This window comes from Podarcis muralis, chromosome 17, assembly GCF_964188315.1.
Source record: "Podarcis muralis chromosome 17, rPodMur119.hap1.1, whole genome shotgun sequence".
NCBI lineage: Eukaryota > Metazoa > Chordata > Lepidosauria > Squamata > Lacertidae > Podarcis > Podarcis muralis.
The window spans coordinates 37,777,036-37,797,791 of NC_135671.1; the positions used below are offsets into that span (position 1 = coordinate 37,777,036).

Genomic DNA, 20,756 nt, shown 5'->3' on the forward strand with positions numbered 1-20,756 from the left:
GCTGTCCCACACTGTGTACCTTACGCAGCCTTGTTGTGTCTAGAGGGAAGCCAACAGAAGCTAGAGACAGTTGCCTGGACGAGTTTTCTTTTATGCTGGCTAAACATTTGTTTTTCAGCAGACAAAGATACTTTACTTAGCAAAGTTTTGTCAGACCCCTTCCCTTCTCCAGGGCTACAACTGTTTTGCACAAAGTTGGGGCAACTTGGGCTTTCAGAGGATCTCCTGGGTGCTGTGGCTTTTCCAATCGCCAAGGCCATGTTAAAAGTTAAAGAAAGTGAGCAGTTGGGTCCCACAAGGATCAGAACCGCTATTATTTCATTTATTCATTTTGTGATCTGGAATTAGTGCTGGAGACTATTGAAAAAGGAACTGAAAATGAAACGGTCAGTATTGTAATGTCCCTGTACAGTTCTATAGTGTGGTCCCATTTGGAACACTGTGTACAGTTTTGGGTGCCATCTCTCTAAAACGAATATGGCATAGCTGGAAAAAGTGCAGAAGAGGGTGTTCTCGCTCTGTGTGGGATGGTCATTCTCTTACATGGAGTGTGTGGCTTTGGGGGGGGTGCACAGTGATGGGGATGGCAGACACATTTCTTGCCCCTCTGATCAGCCAGATCAATCCTGGTGATCAACAGGGTGATAGATGTGGCAACCAGATTGCTCTTACATCTAGAATTGGGCAACCAAATGATTAAGGGGGCACAGTGCTTTTCCTTTGAGAAAAGGCTGAAGGGTTTGGAAATGTTCAGTCTATAAAAGGTCTATATAAGAGGGTAGCAAACACGATAGAGGTTAGAAAATTAAATAAGATAAAGTGGTTAGAGAGCACTTTTCGTCACTCTCCCAAAATACTGACCTCAGGGGCACCCAGCGAAAGAAAAAACCACTTTATTCCATGAGAGATGAAACTTTGAAGTTACATGCATGAAGATTTGGTGATGGCCACAGGAAAAAAATATTATTGGGACAAAAATTCTGGCCCACTGGTCTTATGTACCCGTTTAAAATTAACTTTGGGAAATTATTCCAATAAAAGAGACCATGCCAATATATAGAGCTTTCTTAGTGACATTTCTGAACAATTGCACAGAAAGGTAGAGACAGAGACACTGAATTAATGCTGATCATTTAACATTTTCCTGTATAATTTTATATACATTTGTGCCAAGAGAAAGGAGAAATGGATATGGAAATGACCGGCAGAATCCGAGACCAGGGAGAAGAGTCGGTGGAAGAAGATTGGAAGAAATTTAAAGACTATTTACAGAAACACTGCAAAATCAATGAATGTTAGAATGATGTTGGATTGAAGTTAAGCGGTTTTTAGTAGCAATGTTATAAAGGAATATGTAAAATGGTTTGTTAACAGGTGATAATATAAGGCTATAATATATTAAGATAAAAGATTAAGATAAAATCAAAGAGGGAAAGGATTTGCTGAATTAACTAATTGAACTGGAATACAAAAAAGGGAGGTGTGAGGAGGTCAGGGAAACGAGCAAATGAAAGATAAGATTTGGAAAAACTGATCTGTTTTTAACTGTTTTTACTTTGTATTTTTCTTTTTTCTTTTTTTTCTTTTCTTATTTTTGTAAAATGTTGAAACTTCAATAAATATATTTAAAAAAAAAAGAAAGGAGAAATGGATAGAACTAGCAGGATACACACAGATGATAGGAGAACTGAGAAAGTCAGAGCTTGGGTTCGATATTTAAAAACTATAATTTAAACATTTACTGAACAGTCACAAAGATCAAATATGCACAACTTTCTTTTGCAGAGGTCATCCTGCAATTAACTATCAGCCTCATGCAGCCTTCTCTGTCTGTCCACATGCTCATCACACCTGAAAGCATAATGCAGAGAATTAGATGCTGAACTTACATTCTTCATTCCTCCTTTCATAACAACTTTCCCTAAACATTTATCTGATCTTTTAGGAAGATATTTCAGGCTTTAGGTGCCATCATAACACTAATGTTTCAAAAATGATAACAACAGGGCATTTTTGACAACTGGAAAAGGCACTTCAGGTGTGGTGCGGCGGTTATGAGTGGTGGACTCAGTAGCGAAGCTGCAAGCTCTGGCACTGGGGGCAGAGAGCAGGTGAGTGCGTGGCTTGTGTGCATCCCAGGAGGCATGGAGTGCGTCCCGGGGGCATGGTGCACTGCACGTGGGGGTGTGGTGTGCATCCCGGGGGCATGGCGAGCATCCTGGAGACGTGGTGTGCCGCCAGTGGGGACGTGGCGCCTGGCGCGCCAAGGGAGCGCGGCATGTGTCCGGGCGGGGGTGGCCGCAATGGCACCTCAACAGAATGGTGGTGCCGGGTGCGGTGGGTTCACTCCACACCCATTCCTCCTGAATGAAGAGGCAACTAAATGGGAAAATTGTTCCATCGTGTCCTAGCTCTTTGGTCATGATCACCCTGGAGGCAAGAAAGGCATCTATTATGTGGTCATTTATCCAGTTCGATCCTTTCAGTGTGTCTATGTCATAACCATACACACAGATGTTGGCAACTGAACCCACAAGTTACTTGGTTTGTAGACTGAGTGTGTTGAAGGTACAGTTGTGCCATGGGGGAACTGATGTAGAAATCATTGATTTGCCCAAACACTTCTCACTTTGCGTTGAGAATATGGGGCTTCTATCAAAAGAATCAATATTGGTCACTGTCAAATCCTCTTTCCCACTTTTTGGAGTGGAGGTCATCTGAGGTTGAGCGCTTTCCAGGTCTCTCATAGTCAGTCAGTGATCTGTTTTTAAGGAGTCCAGCTCCTCAGCAGCCTGCACTGAATCAGATGCTGGAACTACAGTTATCTTCTCCTTCAGTCTGGAGAACTTTCTTCCTGAGCTACTCTTCTGCCTTTTATTTCGCTTCAACTGTGTGAGCTGCAACCGGCAAGGCTTCCCTAGTTCTGGGGCATACCGACAGATTTTTTGGCAGCTATAATATGGTAGCAAGTCCTGGATGATGGGCAAGAGCAGCTCTCTTTCGGAAAAAGGCGGACAACATAATGCTTTCCCTTTACTACCCCTTACCACAAATACACCAAGCTATTAAATTGTTCAGTACCGTAAAGCCCGCTAGTACAATTTGACAAACTGATGGTGCCTTCTCATAGTTTTCATCTTTCTTGGGCCACGGAAGTTCTCCCCTTTGTACAAGATCCAAGATTTGTGATGGATCACAAGCTATATAAGGAAAGACTGTATGTTCTGGCAATCTTGAGTGTCTGATAAACTGAGGCTGCAAATGCAAGCTTCCAGTGTTACATAGTCCACGCAAAGTTTCTCTCCAGTAAAATTTTTGCATTGCATATAAGGATAACACCATTGCTTCCATCGACATTTCTTTCCATTGTGAAAGTCTTTTTAATGCTGCATGAAAACTCTCAGAGACATTTGAGGTGATTCCACATTTTTCTTTATATATGTTCAGTCTCTTTAGAATCCAGGCCCCAGCATGAGTTATTATTGCTTGGTGCAGTTTTTCCTTAAAGTAGTCCAAGAATGCTTTGCTCCAACCTGTACTGAGTTTATCAAATTTGAATGTGTAGTCTTGCTCAGAATTTGACCTCAGAAGATCAAAAAAGTCAGCAAGGTATACCTTGGTATCCTCTGAACTGGCCACGATGTCTCTGCGGATGTGATTCCAGCACACCACTCTGTGGCTCTTGAGCAAAACATGATCCAAAGCCTTTTCAATTCCTTTTTCTCTGTCAGACACTAGGACAACTTTTTCTGAATTGAGCAATGGACACTGCTTTGAAAGGGTCTCCTGTGATTGTCCTCTCGCCTGCTGTCATGCATCTTGAACATTACAGGAATCAGTGGTGATTCAGCGAAAAGCACATTTTGAAATAGTAAAGTAGATAGGAAGAAGTCTCCAAGTAGAAAAGTTGTGTCATATGAAAAAAGCATAGGTAAATCTGTCTTCAGTGATATTATTTTCCCAATTTCAGACAAAATATCCTGTAGGCCCATAACAACAATCACTGTAGGAGAGAGAGAGATATCATGGATGAAGCCTTCAAGGCGTTCTGTTAATTCAAAAACACTGTACAAATCATCACGACTGATTTGTGAACGTTGTCTTTCAAGCTTGTTTAGTTTCTTACCTAAGGAAACAAAAATCAAAATTGTATGGAATGCTTGTAAAGTACAGTGGTACCTCTGGTTACATACTTCATTTGTTCCGGAGGTCCGTTCTTAACCTGAAACTGTTCTTAACCTGAAGCACCACTTTAGCTAATGGGGCCTCCTGCTGCCACTGTGCTGCCGCCGTGCAATTTCTGTTCTCATCCTGAAGTAAAGTTCTTAACCCGAGGTAATATTTCTGGGTTAGCAGAGTCTGTAACCTGAAGCATATGTGTCAGGGCCGCCTCAGGTCCCAGCTCACAAGAGACCAACGCCAAGTCCACTTTATTTACAAAAGTCTTTATTGAAGTACATTGTTTGCTCCACAGCCGAGGGGCGCAGCCCCACGTCTGTTACGCTTAGACCGCTGAAGTCCCCTCTGAATCAGTCCCGCCTCCACACCAGTTTAAGAGGCTTGTGCTGGTCCACCTCTTCCTGTCCTTCCTTTTCCGCAGGGTCTTTCTGCCCCCCTGGGTTCCTTCCCTCCTGCTTTCCCCTGACGCTGAGTCCCCAGACGCCTGTTCCCCCCTCCTCCGTGCTTTGGGACCAGGCTCCTCCTCCGGGCTCTCCGCATTTCCGCGCGCCTCCACATTTGAACTTGGCGCGCGTTCGCTACCCCTGACCTTCCTCTAGACAGTTACACTACTCTCTGTACTACTCTCCGCACCTTCCGGCAGGACGTCTTGCCCCGATCTCCTTCCCCTCTCTGCTTCCTGCTCTGCTTCGTCTGTCACACTGGGAACTCCACCCTCTTCACTCCGTTCCGGCGGGGAAGCCGGCCCCGATCTCCAACTCCCACTCGGGGTTTCCCTGCTGCTCCCCTGCTCCTGACGAGTCCCCCCTGTGGCTCCCCTTGGCCTGACCAGGGGCGCCCCCTTTTGGGAATCCTCCGATTCACTTGAAAGACTCATGGAAACCCTCAAGTCATTGTCCTCCTCCTCGTTCCTGGATTCTTCCCCCTCGCTCTCAGTCTCCTCCCTCATCTGTGCCTCTCTCCCTGAACCCCTGACAATATGTAACCTGAGGTCCCACTGTAGTCATGAGAGGTCATTTCATACAACAAAATGCAGTAAAAAAAAAAAAAAAAAGAGCCAAGGAAGCAAGGGAAAAAGAAATTTTGGATGCCCAAATTAGGAACAAACCCAAATAAACAATCGATAAAACAGGCAAGAAAATGATTACAATCACAGCATTCAATGATAATCAATGAAGAAATAGCATGGAAAGTTAAAAAAATGAAGCAAAAATTCTTTGAGCATGCAAACAAACCCGGAAAGTTGTTAGCATGGCAATTAAGGAGAAATCAACAGATGAATTATATATATATAGGTAAAATTCATTCCAATGGGAAATTTCTAGTTAAAACAAAAGAAATAAGGGAAGCCTTTAAAAAATATTTTCAAAATTTATACAAAAGAGGAAATGAAAAGGCTATCAACATACAGGAATATATAAAAAAGAGTAATCTGCCAAAGATAAAACAAGAAGAGTTTCTTAAATACACAAGTAACAGACCAAGAAATCTCCAGGGCAATAAGGCAAATAAAGGTGGGCAAATCACCAGGAACAGATGGATTATCAGCAAAGTACAATAAAAAAATTTAAAGAACACCTTGTAAATCCAATGAAAGATATAATGAATGAAATATTAACAAAAGGGGAAATTCGAGAAACATGGAAGCAAGCTTATATTACCTTGATTCCAAAACAAGATACAGATTTGACCTTGGTCAAAAAATATACCGGTAGCCCTATTTCAGTTTTGAACAATGATTACAAGATATTTGCTAACATTTTAGCTAATAGATTGAAAAAGGTCTTAAATGTTTAAATACAGACCAAGCGGGATTCCTTCCAGGTAGGCAGATGAAAGATAAAACAATAAATATTTAAAATGTAATAGAGTATTTAGAAGTAAGAAATGAGAAAAAAGCAGCAATGATGTTTATAGATGTGGAAAAAGTTTTTGATAATGTATCTTTGGACTTTATAAGGAAAGTGATGGAAGAAATGGAATATGGAGAAAAAAGGGATACAAGCTGTATACACAGAACAATGTGCAAAACTAATTATTAACCAGGTGATAACTAATGAATTCCAAATTGGAAAAAGGAATGAGACAAGGATGTCCGTTATCACCTTTCTTATTCATTCTGGTCCTGAAGGTTTTGAACAGAAACATAAGAGCAGACAAACAGATTGTGGGAATAAGAACGGGGGAAATGAATTTAAGTTGTAAGCATTTGCTTGTTGACTTGGTAATTACAGTTGAGGAAACAAAGCTATGTCTCCCTAAAGCTTTTGAAAAAATATAAGTTTGGGCGAGTGGGAGGATTTAAATTAAATAAAGGAAAGACAAAAATACTAACCAAAAAAATGACGGAACTGGAGAAAATAATCATAATCATAATAATTTTTTATTTATACCCCGCCCTTCCCGGTTCAAAAACCGGGCTCAGGGCGGCTAACAACAAATTTAAAAAACTTAATTATAAAAGCAGCATAAAATACAGTATAAAAACATGCATAACAATAAAATTCAGAAATCAATTTAGGGGAAATAAGCATTAGATAATCACCAGGGCTAGCTGGCTGAATTGGTCCTACTTGGGCCGGCGAGGAGGCCAGGGGAGAATTAGCTGTGGGGTCTCAGAGCAGGTAATATTCATAAAAGGGGAGGGGGAGGGAAGAGAAGGGACATAAAAGATCAGGCTGAATTCAAATTAAAGGCCAGGCGGAATAGCTCTGTCTTACAGGCCCGAGGGAAGGAGGTTAAATCCCGAAGGGCCCTGGTCTCATGCGACAGAGCATTCCACCAGGTCGGAGCCATCACTGAAAAGGCCCTGGCGGAGGATAATCTGACTTCCTTAGGGCCCAGGATCTCTAAACTATGGTTATTCATGGACCTTAAGGTCCTCTGCAGGGCATACCAGGAGAGGCGGTCCCATAGATACGAGGGCCCTAAGCCACAAAGGGTTTTTTAAGGTCAAGACCAGCACCTTAAATCTGACCCTGTACTCCACCGGGAGCCAGTGCAACTGGTAAAGCACTGGGTGAATATGCTCCCATGCCAGGTACCACGTGAGGAGCCTCGCTGCAGCATTCTGCACCCGCTGGAGTTTCTGGGTCAGCTTCAAGGGCAGCCCCATGTAGAGCGAATTACAGTAGTCAAGCCTGGAGGTGACCGTCGCATGGATCACTGTAGGAGATTGCAAAAATAGAAATTCATTAAAAAGTCAAATATTTAGGAATTTGGCTTGATAATAAAAATGTAAATTTATATAAAGACAACTATGAGAAAGTTTGGAATGATAGATTTGGAAGTTTGGAAGAGAATGAACCTCTCCTTGATGGGATGGATAGCAGCAATACAGATGAATGCATTATCAAAGATGCTATTTTTATTTCAGTCAATAGTGATAATAAGCAACCTTGTCTGATATATAATGAATTTGGAAAAAAAATGTTTAAAAAGACTTTTGCTAAGAAACCAGAAGAATTACTCCTATAAATTGTAGATCAAGATATTAAAAAAAGAAAACCAGAAATTATGTATGCAGCAACAGCGGCAATAATTATATTAGCACAAACTTGGAGGACAGAAGAAATACCAACGAAAGAACAATGGCAAGGGAAACTTATGGAAAATGGAGAACTTGCAAAACTATCAGATAAACTACATGAAAAGGACAACAAAGACTTTAAAAGAGAAGGGGGACCATTTTCAACATATATGAAGAGGCAACATAAAGAAATGGACTCCTTGGCAGGGTTTGAGAAAACAATCACAATTGTATGCAGCAAAAAGTAAGATAATCTGCATTCTGTGAAATTTTGGCGGAAAAAATGCAGGGTGAACAATATGGAAATAAAGCAAAATAGGCGTATGAGGGAAGTCCAGGGGGGGAGGGTGGAAATATGAAAAATTGTTAAAGATATATCGTTAGAAGAAGTATACATGGAAAAATCAATTAAAAATATTTTTTTTAAAAAGTTTGTTTCTTACCTGCTCCAGGTTTCGTGGCTGAGCTGCAGGCATATGAGCTGAGCTGGTTACAGGGTCATTACAAAGGTCTTTATAGATTTTTGAGGGCTTAGCACTTGTATCTGAGATCTTTCCTATTACTGAAGGCATTGCCCGTACGTGTGGTCTTAGCAAATTTCTCTTTCTGTCACCATGAGGAAGTGCATGGAATTCCCTCTCATTTCCAATATAGTGTATCAGAACCATTTCACAAGAAGGCTCGAGCAGTCTATAACTGTGCCTTGTGAAGTTGTCTGGACTTGAACAAGTTTTGATTTTACGGTGAAATTTCCTCAGCTTCGGATTAATTCTCGGCCATCGTCGGACACCACAGTTGACCCAACGATATTGATCACAGCGCCAATCATTTCTTTTCTGAGGAGAACCTTTGAACAAATACAGAAAGACATCACCACCAATAGCCTTGCATGGTGGATCATTTACAATCTTCTGATAATCAGGATGAGATGGAATATGAAGGGCTTCTTCCACTGCAAAAAGGAGTGGTTTTCCTGCAGTATAAGATCATTGTGAAGAGTCCTCCACTCTACATAATTGTGAAAGCTTGTTTCAATTAAATATTTTTAAAAATGGAACACGCAGCTCCAGGTCCTTGGGGGACTCTGTGAGCCCTCTAGGTAAAGAGGACTCCCTGTGGTCAGAGATTAAAGAAACAGGCAGGACCATGGCAAATTGTATAGGGAAGTGGCTAAGAAGTCTGACCTTTATTGTAAAAGCAACTGCTATAGCAGGGTCCGCACTCCTCTGGCAGCGAGATGAGTCAGACCTCGAACAGAAGGTGCCCCCAACTTTTATTAGTTCCCCAAATTCCCAGTCCCACCTCCAATATTTCACCATTGCTACATCATTGATGCATCCCACAAGGGGAGGTACGGGGCAGTACCTGGGTAGCAGATAGCTGTCTTTCCCCACCCTTTCCCCATCTCCTGACACCCGTTAACACAAGACACTAAAACTATTTACAGTTCCTGACTCCTCTGGTCAAGTTCCTCACGATTCTTTTGTCCCCTGGAGTCCAAATCCATTTCAGGGTTGCCCATCTTTGTGATCTATATGGCATTGGGTTAGGTGAGGCCATTCGCCTACTGACTCTATGCTTCCTGGTAAATGGTTCTCTTGAGTCACCCTTTAGGCCTACCTTTCCCTCTGGTTTCTAGGACATGGAAAGAACAGCTGTTTTCTAGTGGATTCCTAAAGTTTCTTGTACAGTTTTTGTTATACAGTGACTTACACATGAACTTTCACACTGTAACATTCTAACTGCCTGGGAGGATACATGCATTCATAGAGGCTAGTTACAGGTAGATAGCCGTGTTCTTAGAGACCAACTAAGTTTGTTATTGGTAAGAGCTTTCGTGTGCATGCACACTTCAGATACTTCAGGCTGTCTCTGAAGTGGATACATTACATTTAGCTGTGGCGCTGTGGGTTAAAACCACAGAGTCTAGGACTTGCCGATCAGAAGGTCGGCGGTTCGAATCCCCATGACGGGGTGAGCTGGTCGGTCCCTGCTCCTGCCAACCTAGCAATCTGAAAGCACGTCAAAGTGCAAGTAGATAAATAGGTACCGCTCCGGCGGGAAGGTAAACGGCGTTTCCATGCGCTGCTCTGGTTTGCCATAAGTGGCTTAGTCATGCTGGCCACATGATCCGGAAGCTGTCGGCCAATAAAGCGAGATGAGCGGCGCAACCCCATAGTCGGCCACGACTGGACCTAATGGTCAGGGGTCCCTTTACCTTTACCAGTGTTCCATACTCTAGTTGGTGCTGTTTGCTAACATTCATTGGTTGGAGCTTGATAGGTCATTTAAATAGACAATTCAAAGCACCAGGTCTATTCATTCACTAGATGTGATAGTGCAGTTTTCTCGTTATTCTTTGGCTGCCTTTATTTAAAGGGCCAGTAATGCTTTTTATTGTGTACACTCTAGCTAATGGTTTCAGGTAAGTACACATGAAATAGCCGACACCAGAGAAATGTTGGGCACCACATTGGTGACCCCTGATTTCCATGTTTGCACTGACAAAATCTGTTGGCAAGAAAACTTGCAGTTAAACCTTCATTTATAATTACCACCCCCCAAAAAAACCAACAACTTTTGTCTCAAAACCTTTTGTACCTTAATTGACGCAAGACACATTATTGCTTTTCATGGTTGCTTTGGTGGTCTCCATCTAGTTGGTTTGATATTTTACATTCACAGTTAATATCATCACCATCTCTGCCTTCGATATTCTTCAAGGTTGGCAGCATCAAAAAATTTCCAGGTTCAGTTCTTTACCGTGGAAGCTGTGGATATGAATGTCACTTTAATACAGTGTTCTTGCTAACGTAGAACCATTTCAGTTTTTATTTCGGCCATTCCATGGACATTGGTGTGATCTAATTTGGTGGAGTCTATTTAACAATCATGACGATTCCTTAAGGATCAAAGTATTTAATATATTGTTTGTTTGTTTGTTTGTTTGTTCCTTGGCTGTGCTCTGTGGTTTTTGTGGTTCATTCTGTGGTCGGTCATATACATGGTTACAGGAATTTCAGACATTAATCGTGGGAGGGCGGGGGGGCCTGGAGACCCCACCCCATGAGTACACACTTACAATGAACATAGCACAAACATCACCCACCCACCCAACTTTAATCAACTGTTTCTGCTTTTGAGTGAAAGTGTTTTTCTTTCTACATAGGACCCCATAGCGTTTTCAAATATTAATATAAAATAAACCACCCCATGCATCTGCACCATTCCGCTTTTGATTTACAGGAGGAGGGCTGCCAAAGGAGGGAGGTATGCAACACGTGACTGGCAGCCATAATCCTTTCTGCAAGAAGTCATGTTCGCAGCAATCTCCCCTTCCTGAAGATAAGGTCACACGCAAGTGCCAGACTGCTCCTCATTGACTTACTGTGCTGGTCCCGTGGGTTACCGAGAGGTGAGGTCCAAGTCTGGTCCGTGGTCAAAGGTGCAACGTGGAGGCAGTCCATAGTAGCTGAAGCTGGGTGCAGGGCAGGGAGTCAGGTGAAGTCAGGAACAGGCTTGCAAGCAGGGAACCAGGGCAGGGCAGGAGCTCAGGCAGGAACTAGCAACCAACAATGTTGCTCCTGCAACTTGGGACTGGGGCTGGCCGGCTTTTGTCTGCCCCAAGGCATAGGGCGGCCCTGGTCCTCTGGTGACTCTCGCCTCTCCTGGCCTGGAGGCAAGCACTCCTCCTGCGGGAACTTAGTTCCCTCTGCCTCTCTGCCCTGAGCCTCTGCAGCTCAGGAGAGGCTGGAGGGTTACCGGACCCAGAGGCAACCCAGAAAACTGTGGAGCCATAATTATATATATATATTCAAATTTAGGAGGATAGGGAAGTACAGAAAGGGAAAGGGAAAAGGGGGGAGGGGATAGATAATATTGATAGAGAGATAGAGGGATAGAGAGATATAGATAGATAGGTAGATTAGAAATTTAAAAGACCTATAAAGATTATCAAATCCTACAAAGTACTGAGCGCAAATATAACATTGAATCACAATGGCACAAAATAAGTCAGCAAGCTGACATTTACCAAGAGTTAGACAAAGGTTAGTGTACTAAATATTATTTACAATTCTTGGTAGTTTGCTATTAGAGAAATACCAGATATTTCTTCAACACCTCAGGACACATTTTCCACCGGATTTTGATGAACACCAGTTCGCTAATAGGAGAAATAGGTCAACAGATGATGCCATAGCCACAGCTTTTCTCCTTGCAACTGGAGAGACCGGGGAATTATGTCAGAATGCTGTTTATTGATTATAGCTCGGCTTTTAATACCATTCTTCTGGACATTCTTATTAAAAAGCTGGTGGACCTGGACCTTTCCTCTACCATCTGTGGTTGGATTAAAGACCTTCTGAGGGATCACACACAAATAGTGAGGATTGGGCCTGTTACATCTACCTCTCTGAAGCTCAGCACTGGCACCCCACAGGGATGCTTGCTGAGTCCCTACCTGTACTCGTTGTATACATATGATTGTATTTCATCTGATCCATCCACTGCAATTATTAAGTTTGCAGATGATACCACCATAATGGGTCTAATTACAGGTGGAGATGAATCAGCGTATAGGGAGGAGGTTCAAAAAGTCTCCACATGGTGCCTAGAGAATAACTTGCACCTAAATATCAGCAAGACAAAGGAGATGGTGTTGGACTTTTGGAGGAAGAGAGGGGAACTAGCCCCGTTGTATATCAGGGTGGGTTGTGTGGAGAGAGTCTCTTCCTTTAAATTCCTGGGAGTTTACCTTAGTGAAGACCTCACTTGGAAAATCAATACAACCCAGGTGGTTAGGAAGGCCCAACAGAGACTCCATTTCCACAGGGTCCTGCAAAAGAACAAGGTCAAACAAAAATTGATGATATCCTTCTACCTGGCCACAATAGAAAATGTCCTTTCATACTTTATTACAGTGTGGTACACTGGTTTGATATACATCTATATTCTCTGCAGCCAAAGATGGAGAAGCTCTATACAGCCACTGGGCCCATCATCTCCTGGCAAATAGAAGGGGAAGAAATGGAGGCAGTGAGAGATTTTACTTTCTTGGGCTCCATGATCACTGCAGATGGTGACAGCAGTCACGAAATTAAAAGACGCCTGCTTCATGGGAGAAAAGCAATGACAAACCTAGACAGCATCTTAAAAAGCAGAGACATTACCTTGCCAACAAAGGTCCCTATAGTTAAAGCTATGGTTTTCCCAGTAGTGATGTATGGAAGTGAGAGCTGGACCATAAAGAATTGGCACTGTCGTTATGACCACCTGCCCCGGGTGTAGCCAGGATTTCTTTTATTGGGGGGGGGGGGAATTAGGGTTGCCATATTTTGAAGAGCAAAAAAGAGGACGCCGTGAAGATTCTCATTTTAAATATGCCTACTATATGTAGGCTATAGAAGCTGTGATATATTGCTGGGGGGGGGGGGCAGAAGATGAGAAAAGTTGGGGAAAGCAAGTCTTCAATCACCAGTCTTGTCTAGGACTCATCCAGAAAGTATAGCCAGAGACATTTTGGCAAATTTTTAGAATGCTACCCCTGAAAAAGAGGATGTGTCCTGGAAAAAGAGGACACACAGCAACCGGGGGGGGGGGGGGGGCAGAACTGAGTTACCTGAGACACAATTGGTCAGTTAAGTATTTCTTTTTATTTACTTGATTAGGGGGGCAGTTCCCCCCGAACCCCTGGCCACTCCACCTGCAACCAGGGGCGGAGGAAGGGTGGTGCGGTAGGTGTGGGGCCGTCCTGGGTGTCCCCACTGAGGGGGGTGACAAAATGCCGGGCGGCACTCCCCACGGGGCCTGCAGTGGGCCCAAGGCTCTGTACTGTCCAAACGGTCCGCCCACTGCCCCCCCCAAGCTGAAGGGTGACTGAGTGGGAGGAGGCAGACAGACTCTGGAGGCCCCACAGTGCGCCCTGCCCCATGGATGGCTTGCCCCACCCTCGCCCTGCCCCTATGGGCAGCTTGCTCCCCAGGCGCCCAAGCGGCTTCCTCCGCCGCTGACTGTCCCTGGCAGTAATACTGGTTTTAGCTCTGTCACTGGTCAGAGCTGAAGTTGGGATTTACAACTTTAAAACGAGATGCTACAAATTTTCCCTTGTGATCTCCATAGTAGGCAAGTTTAAATGTTGCTTGTAGATAGAGAGGGGGGGGGGGTAGACAGCTTTAAATTTCTTAGCATTTTCTTAAAGCATTTTCTTAAAGCGATAGGCTATCCATTTTGGGGGCCCTGGGGCCCCTCCCCCAAGGAGAACCTCCAAAAAGGCACACTGTGGAGGAGAGTTTCCTGCCTGTCACTCAAAGAAGAATTCATACTCAGGCTGCAGTGTCTACCAAAATCTTTAATGTTCAGATCAGTGCGATACTTGGGCAAAATGTCCTTAAAAGGCACAGCAGATTCTACACATAGCCAAGCAAACAGAGACATGGACCCAGGAATGAGACATACCCTGGCTTAGGAGCTAACTCCTCTTAAGCCCATAACCCCCCAAATTTTTTAGGGGGCCGGGAACCCCCCCAAAAAACTGTTGATGGCCATTGCCATTTAATTGTGTGTGGTGTGTCATGTGACTATGTAGCGCAGGGCTTACCGCCCGCCCACCCCCCATATTTTATTCAAGTTGGCCCCCCAGCAACCCTGTTATTAGGGAGTGGGGCCGGCACTAATTTCTCCCCCATGCGCAGTGATCCCATGTTGAAAACAAACCCATTGGTATCCACTGTATTAATGCGCCAAGGGACTATTTTATGTGTCCTTGTGACCAACAGGTGGTGGAAGGAGCGAGCCAGAATCTAGTGAGTGAGACTGTCCCTGGCAGTAATACTGGTTTTAACCCTCTCCCTGGCCAGAGCTGAAGTCTCACTGAAGTTGTTATTTACAACTGTAAAAAGAGATACAACAAATTTTCCCTTGTGATCTCCATAGTTGGCAGTTTAAAATGTTGCTTGTAGATGATAGAAAGATAGACAGACAGACAGAAGCTAAATAGATTCAGTAACTCCCTAAAAAGTGTTAGGAGACGCAATACATTTTAAATTTAAAGGAAACAAAGAAAATAAGAAGACCAACAAAGAATTAATCATAGTAAAACAGGGAGAGTAAATTCTGGACAGATGCTAGACTTTGAGAAAGCCCCCAAAAGAAAGCTTAGCCAAGAAAAATTTAAACTAAAAACTCATAGAAAACACCAAGATGAAGATTTTAAAGAGAATCAAGAAAAGCAGATACACCTGATGACTAGAAAAGCCAAGGGAAAACAAAGACACATGAAGGAACACGACGGGCGAAATCAAGTATATTTTTCTTTCGACCAACAAGTCTTTGGGTGTACAAAGGAGCAGAGGAAAGGGTAGGTGGAGATGAAGCCTGCTTCAAGCAGAGTGAAGAATAATTGCAGAAAATAGAAGGCTTTTCTTTTAAAAGGCAACTGGAGAAGCCATTTCATAAAAAGAAGGCTGGCGTTTCTGTTGCCGAAGTTATTATTATCATTACTGTTGTTACTATTTATTGAATTTCTATACTGCCCTATACCCGAAGGTCTAAGGGCGGTTCACATAAAATATCAAATGCACCAAATCGAAACAAAAAGAACGACCCAAGAACGGGTTTCCAGAGCAGAGACAGCAGGAGTCAGGCTACCCCTGTCCAGAGAGGGGCGCAACTGGGCCACCAGCTGAAGCTGATGGAGGGCACTGGGGGTCACTGAGCGCCTTCCCTTGTCTCTCGACAGGTGCAGGGCGACCAAGGCCGTTTCCGGGCCAAAAGCAGGCCTAAACCCTGATGGAAATGGACCCAGATATTCAGCTTCTTCCAAGGGCACCTGGATCTGGTCTGCAACCACTCGCTCCAGAACCTCGCTCCAGAAGTTGGAAAAACCAAGACGGGTAAGATTTTAACACAGGTAAGACTTAGAAGTGAGAAGGGTAGTGGGATCTAAGGGGATCCAGGGGGAAGGAAAGCTGTGCATGCGATAAAGAGCAAAGCAGAGGCGCAGAAGACAACATAGTTCCATTTAATTTCATGTTAGCTCAGGATGCCTTGTTGACAAAAATGCTTTGCAGCCATTTTGTGGTAGCTTCTTGGGGACTATAGATTAGCTCCTTTGCTAATGGGAAGAACTTCATTTTATGTATAACGTGGTTTCCAAGGAGTAGAATAATGAGCCCTCTTGAGCAGCAGGCTTGAAAGTTGTGGCATTGGGCATCTGAAGCCAAACAAATTGTATTTACTGCAGAAGAGGGTCACCAAAATATTGTTGAGTTTTTGTTCCTTCCGAAGTGTATAAATCCAGAAGGTTCCAAACATGCCAGCATTTTGCATCCTCGCCAGTAATTCTGTTCCCAGGGGTATTTAGGTATTTAGAATACCCATTTTAAAAGCTGATGCATCAAACTGCTTCTTTTGTCTGTAACAGTTGCCTTGCTGATTTCAGTGTGAAAAAGCAAATAAGGCATTTTGAAGAAGTGTGCATGCACACGAAAGCTCATACCAAGAACTAACTTAGTTGGTCTTTAAGGTGCTACTGGAAGGAATTTTTTTTGTTTTGACTATGGCAGACCAACACGGCTACCTATCTGTAACTAAGGCATTTTGAGGGTGAATCTACTGATGGCAATGGGAGAGGTGGCCTGGTAGAGGCCTTGGAGTGAGTAGAGGTTTTCACCATTTTGCCAGCCATTTTTAAGCAAAAAAAGTCCAGCAAACATTTAAGCACAAACATATTCACAATTAGGAAGGATGAGCCGTGACCATTTTTTCCTGTACATAAAGGGCAGAATTTTTTTCTGCTAATGGTAAGGCTGAAATGACTGAGAAAATATTTGAAATCTTATGAATCCCGACTCTCTGGCCATTTTTACTCATACATAAGGGGGTGGCTGATTGTTCCACTAATGACCAGAGAGGGCCACACAAAATCATAATAACCCACATTTGTGAAACATTTTGGAATAGAGGTCTGTACCCTTCAATCCTGTAGATAAAGGAGGCATGTAGCTCCCAATTTTCTTTGCCTGGGGTACATGTATGATTGTTTAATGCAGGGAACATGATCCATAAATGCTGAGACTATTCGAAATTTAATTTGACCCAGATGGTATTACTGGCTTTTTTGTGAAAACTTGCACAATAGGGTTGATAGTTGCTGGGTTTCCAACAAATACAAAAATCAGGATCCTCACCAGTACTTCTGTTCCAAAGGTAATATATTTTAAAACCTGCTGTAGTGAACTGCTTATTGCCTGTAACCTCTCACTTGGTTACCTTCAACTGCAATCGTAGCTTCTGTTAATAAAACATTTGAATTATCAGAGGTGGCACTAATAACTAACAAGTAATCTCTATATGCTCTATCGTAATCATAGCAGCAATAAAGTTGTGTGTCTTCTGGCTGAAGGTGAGTATCTTGTGCTTGGCTGAGGGGAAAATCTCTGTTGTGTTCTGCCTGCAACTCTTTGTACAAAGATTCTTTCAGGTCGCAGTGAGGGGGACCATTCAAGCACCCTGAGCCTGTTGGAGAAAAGGTAGGCTCTAAGTGGAATCATACATCAAATATGCAAACTAACTATTCCAAAGAGCTTGTATTGAGCAACGTTGGTTATTCAATCCCTGTTTCAGAAGAGCTGCAAACTCGAAAGCCTAATGCAGTCACTCTGCGTGCTTCTACCTGGAGGGACTTCTCTTGTCGGGACACCACTGCAGGGGAGGCCCTTTCCTGTGCCACCACCACACAATAAGGTACATCTTTTGGTGGGACGGCCATCCTTGTTTGGTTCCAGCTTTTTTTTTTACAGACCTCAGAGAGCTACCTGTGCCGGAGGCAGATCTGCTCCATTGACAAAAGGCAGTGTCAGAGCTTTTGATCCATCAGGTGAACATCTGCAGTGCAGGATTGAGAGACACCTGCGTCTTGACTGCGCTGCTTTAGGTAACCGGCTGTTTTTGCTCCTGTGTCTGGAGGGGAGGGCTGCTGAAGACCCTAGTCTCTTCCAGGTGCATCTCAGGGACGCAAGAAATAGAATTTTGCAAGCCTTAAGGAAACTTAATGGCAAGTGAACTTCACACTCTACAATTCAGTGATCTTTTTCAGTACAATCCTTTTGGGCTGGCTTCTCCATTTCCCCCCGCTTGATCTCTTCACAGTTCTGTCCAAGAGCCCACCACACTCAGGGGAAGCCAGCTCTTCCTGCAGAAGTCAGGTCAGTCAGAACAGCTGGGTTCCAAAAACATTTCTCTGGAATTGGCGGGAATGGGCCGGGGACAAACTAATGAGTCCAAATTGCTTTTCACAGACCAGCAGAAGGAATTTCCAGGCCCATGAATTCACACTTCAGAGGGACAAACAAAAAGGTGAGCATAAAGGCAGAGTTTGAAGACTGGAACCAGTCTCTCTGTTGTGCCCTGCAAATTAATGGCAGTCAACATGGCACTCTGTGACTTAAACACATCTAGGTGGATATCGGATAAAACCTCGATTGTGTTCTGTCTGCAGCTTCATAATTCTTAAGGGTTTTCTTTTTTCCTGAGAGAACATTCTGTATTCAGAGTGTTCTCTCAGGTTTTGCTTTTCACCTTGTTGCATTGGCCAAAAAAAAGCAAAAGACGCTGGTGGTTGGCGCTCCTGGTTTCCAGGACGGGGTTCAAGCCCCTGCGGTGTCCCTGCTTACTTCCAATGCAACCTCTCTCTCTCTCTATCTCTCCCTTAAGAACTAAGTGAAGCGCAAAGTGCTCCTCTGATGCATCACTGGTGTGTGTCTCAGAGAAGGTGGATTACATGGATGCTTCCCATCCTAGCACTCCTTGCCATAGGGAACAAAATATGTACAGGTGAAACTTGGAAAATTAGATTATCGTGGAAAAGTTAATTTATTTCAGTAATTCAACTTAAAAGGTGAAACTAATATATGAGATAGACTCATGACATACAAAGCGAGATATGTCAATCCTTTATTTGTTATAATTGTGATGATTATAGGGTACAGCTGATAAAAACCTCAAATTAACAATCTCAGAAAATTAAAATATTGTGAAAAGGTGCAGCTATTCAATCCATAACATCTGCAACGGGTTCAGTAGGAAGCACAATCATGGGGAAGGCTGCTGACCTGACAGTTGTGCAGAAAGCCGTCATTGAGACCCTCCATAAGGAGGGAAGGTCTCAAAGGGTAATTGCAGAAGAAGTTGGATGTTCCCAAAGTGCTGTATCAAAGCACATTAATGGAAAGTTATGCGGAAGGGGAAAGTGTGGAAGAAAAAGTTGCACAAGCAGCAGGGATGACCACAGCCTGGAGAGGATTGTCAGGAAAAGACCATTCAAACATGCTGGGGACTTTCACAAGGAGTGGACTGAGGCTGGTGCATCAAGAGCCACCATACACAGATGGATCCTGCAGATGGGCTTCAAATGTATTCTTCTTGTCAAGCTGCTCCTGAACAAGAAACAACGTCAGAAGCATCTTGCCTGGGCTAAAGAAAAAAAAGAACTGGTCTGTTGCTCAGTGGTCCCAAGTCCTCTTTTCTGATAGGAGCAACTTTTCCATCTCATTTGGAAACCAAGGACCCAGAATCTGGAGGAAGAATGGGGAGGCACACATTGCCAGATGCTTGAAGTCCAGTGTGAAATGTTGATTTGAGGAGCCATGCCATCAGCTGGTGTTGGTCCACTGTGCTTAAATGAACTCGCCCCATTACTAAAACTGGTGGATGTTCACAGCCGTAAACTAAATGTATCAAAAATTACCGTTCTTCTATATGCAGATGATATGATTGTGCTCTCATGAACTAGAATTGGCTTAAAGCGTTTGCTAAATGCCTGTATCTACTATTTGTCTAGAATGAAAATGAGCATGAACTTCAATAAAAGCAAAATAATGGTCTTCGGGAATTCTCGTAAGATATATAGTTGGGTTTTTGGTGGGAAACATATCCAGCAGGTATTCAGATTCAACTGTTTGGGGATCACTTTCCATCACAGGCTCCGGTGTTCCTCGCACTGCGCAAGGGCGGTAAATGCCAGCCAGCTGTTTATGCAGGCCATATTGCACTTTTTTGCAACAAGAGGTAACCAACACATCCCTTCTGCCCTCAAAGTTTTTAATGCTAAAGTTAGAGCCAAACTGCTCTATGGAATTTCAGTCTGGATGTCAGGGTTTACCCAGTCAGTGGAACAAGTGCAGGCAGCCTTTCTGTTGAAGATTTTCGCTGTCGCACGCTGTGTACCTTACGCAGCCTTGTTGTGTCTAGAGGGAAGCCAACAGAAGCTAGAGACAGTTGCCTGGACGAGTTTTCTTTTATGCTGGCTAAACATTTGTTTTTCAGCAGACAAAGATACTTTACTTAGCAAAGTTTTGTCAGACCCCTTCCCTTCCCTTCTCCAGGGCTACAACTGTTTTGCACAAAGTTGGGGCAACTTGGGCTTTCAGAGGATCTCCTGGGTGCTGTGGCTTTTCCAATCGCCAAGGCCATGTTAAAAGTTAAAGAAAGTGAGCAGTTGGGTCCCACAAGGATCAGAACCGCTATTATTTCATTTTTTCATTTTGTGATCTGGAATTAGTGCTGGAGACTATTGAAAAAGGAACTGAAAATGAAACGGTCAGTATTGTAATGTCCCTGTACAGTTCTATAGTGTGGTCCCATTTGGAACACTGTGTACAGTTTTGGGTGCCATCTCTCTAAAACGAATATGGCATAGCTGGAAAAAGTGCAGAAGAGGGTGTTCTCGCTCTGTGTGGGATGGTCATTCTCTTACATGGAGTGTGTGGCTTTGGGGGGGGGGGTGCACAGTGATGGGGATGGCAGACACATTCCTTGCCCCTCTGATCAGCCAGATCAATCCTGGTGATCAACAGGGTGATAGATGTGGCAACCAGATTGCTCTTACATCTAGAATTGGGCAACCAAATGATTAAGGGGGCACAGTGCTTTTCCTTTGAGAAAAGGCTGAAGGGTTTGGAAATGTTCAGTCTATAAAAGGTCTATATAAGAGGGTAGCAAACACGATAGAGGTTAGAAAATTAAATAAGATAAAGTGGTTAGAGAGAAC

At 43.4% G+C, this 20,756-nt stretch overlaps 1 protein-coding gene and 2 long non-coding RNA genes across 3 annotated transcripts in view; 2 read left to right on the forward strand and 1 right to left on the reverse strand.

Moving 5' to 3' along the window:
* Positions 1–20,756, forward strand: part of LAGE3 (L antigen family member 3) — a 143,489-nt gene that overhangs the window by 54,950 nt on the left and 67,783 nt on the right. The gene's annotated exons all lie outside the window — the stretch shown is intronic.
* On the reverse strand, positions 1,827–10,629 carry LOC114588160 (uncharacterized). The gene is made up of 3 exons (XR_013391166.1): positions 10,310–10,629; positions 8,152–8,555; positions 1,827–4,126 (listed from the first exon to the last, which is right to left on the reverse strand). It is a non-coding gene; the product is annotated as an uncharacterized LOC114588160 (long non-coding RNA).
* On the forward strand, positions 16,416–18,151 carry LOC114588113 (uncharacterized). The gene is made up of 3 exons (XR_013391165.1): positions 16,416–17,238; positions 17,333–17,913; positions 18,007–18,151. It is a non-coding gene; the product is annotated as an uncharacterized LOC114588113 (long non-coding RNA).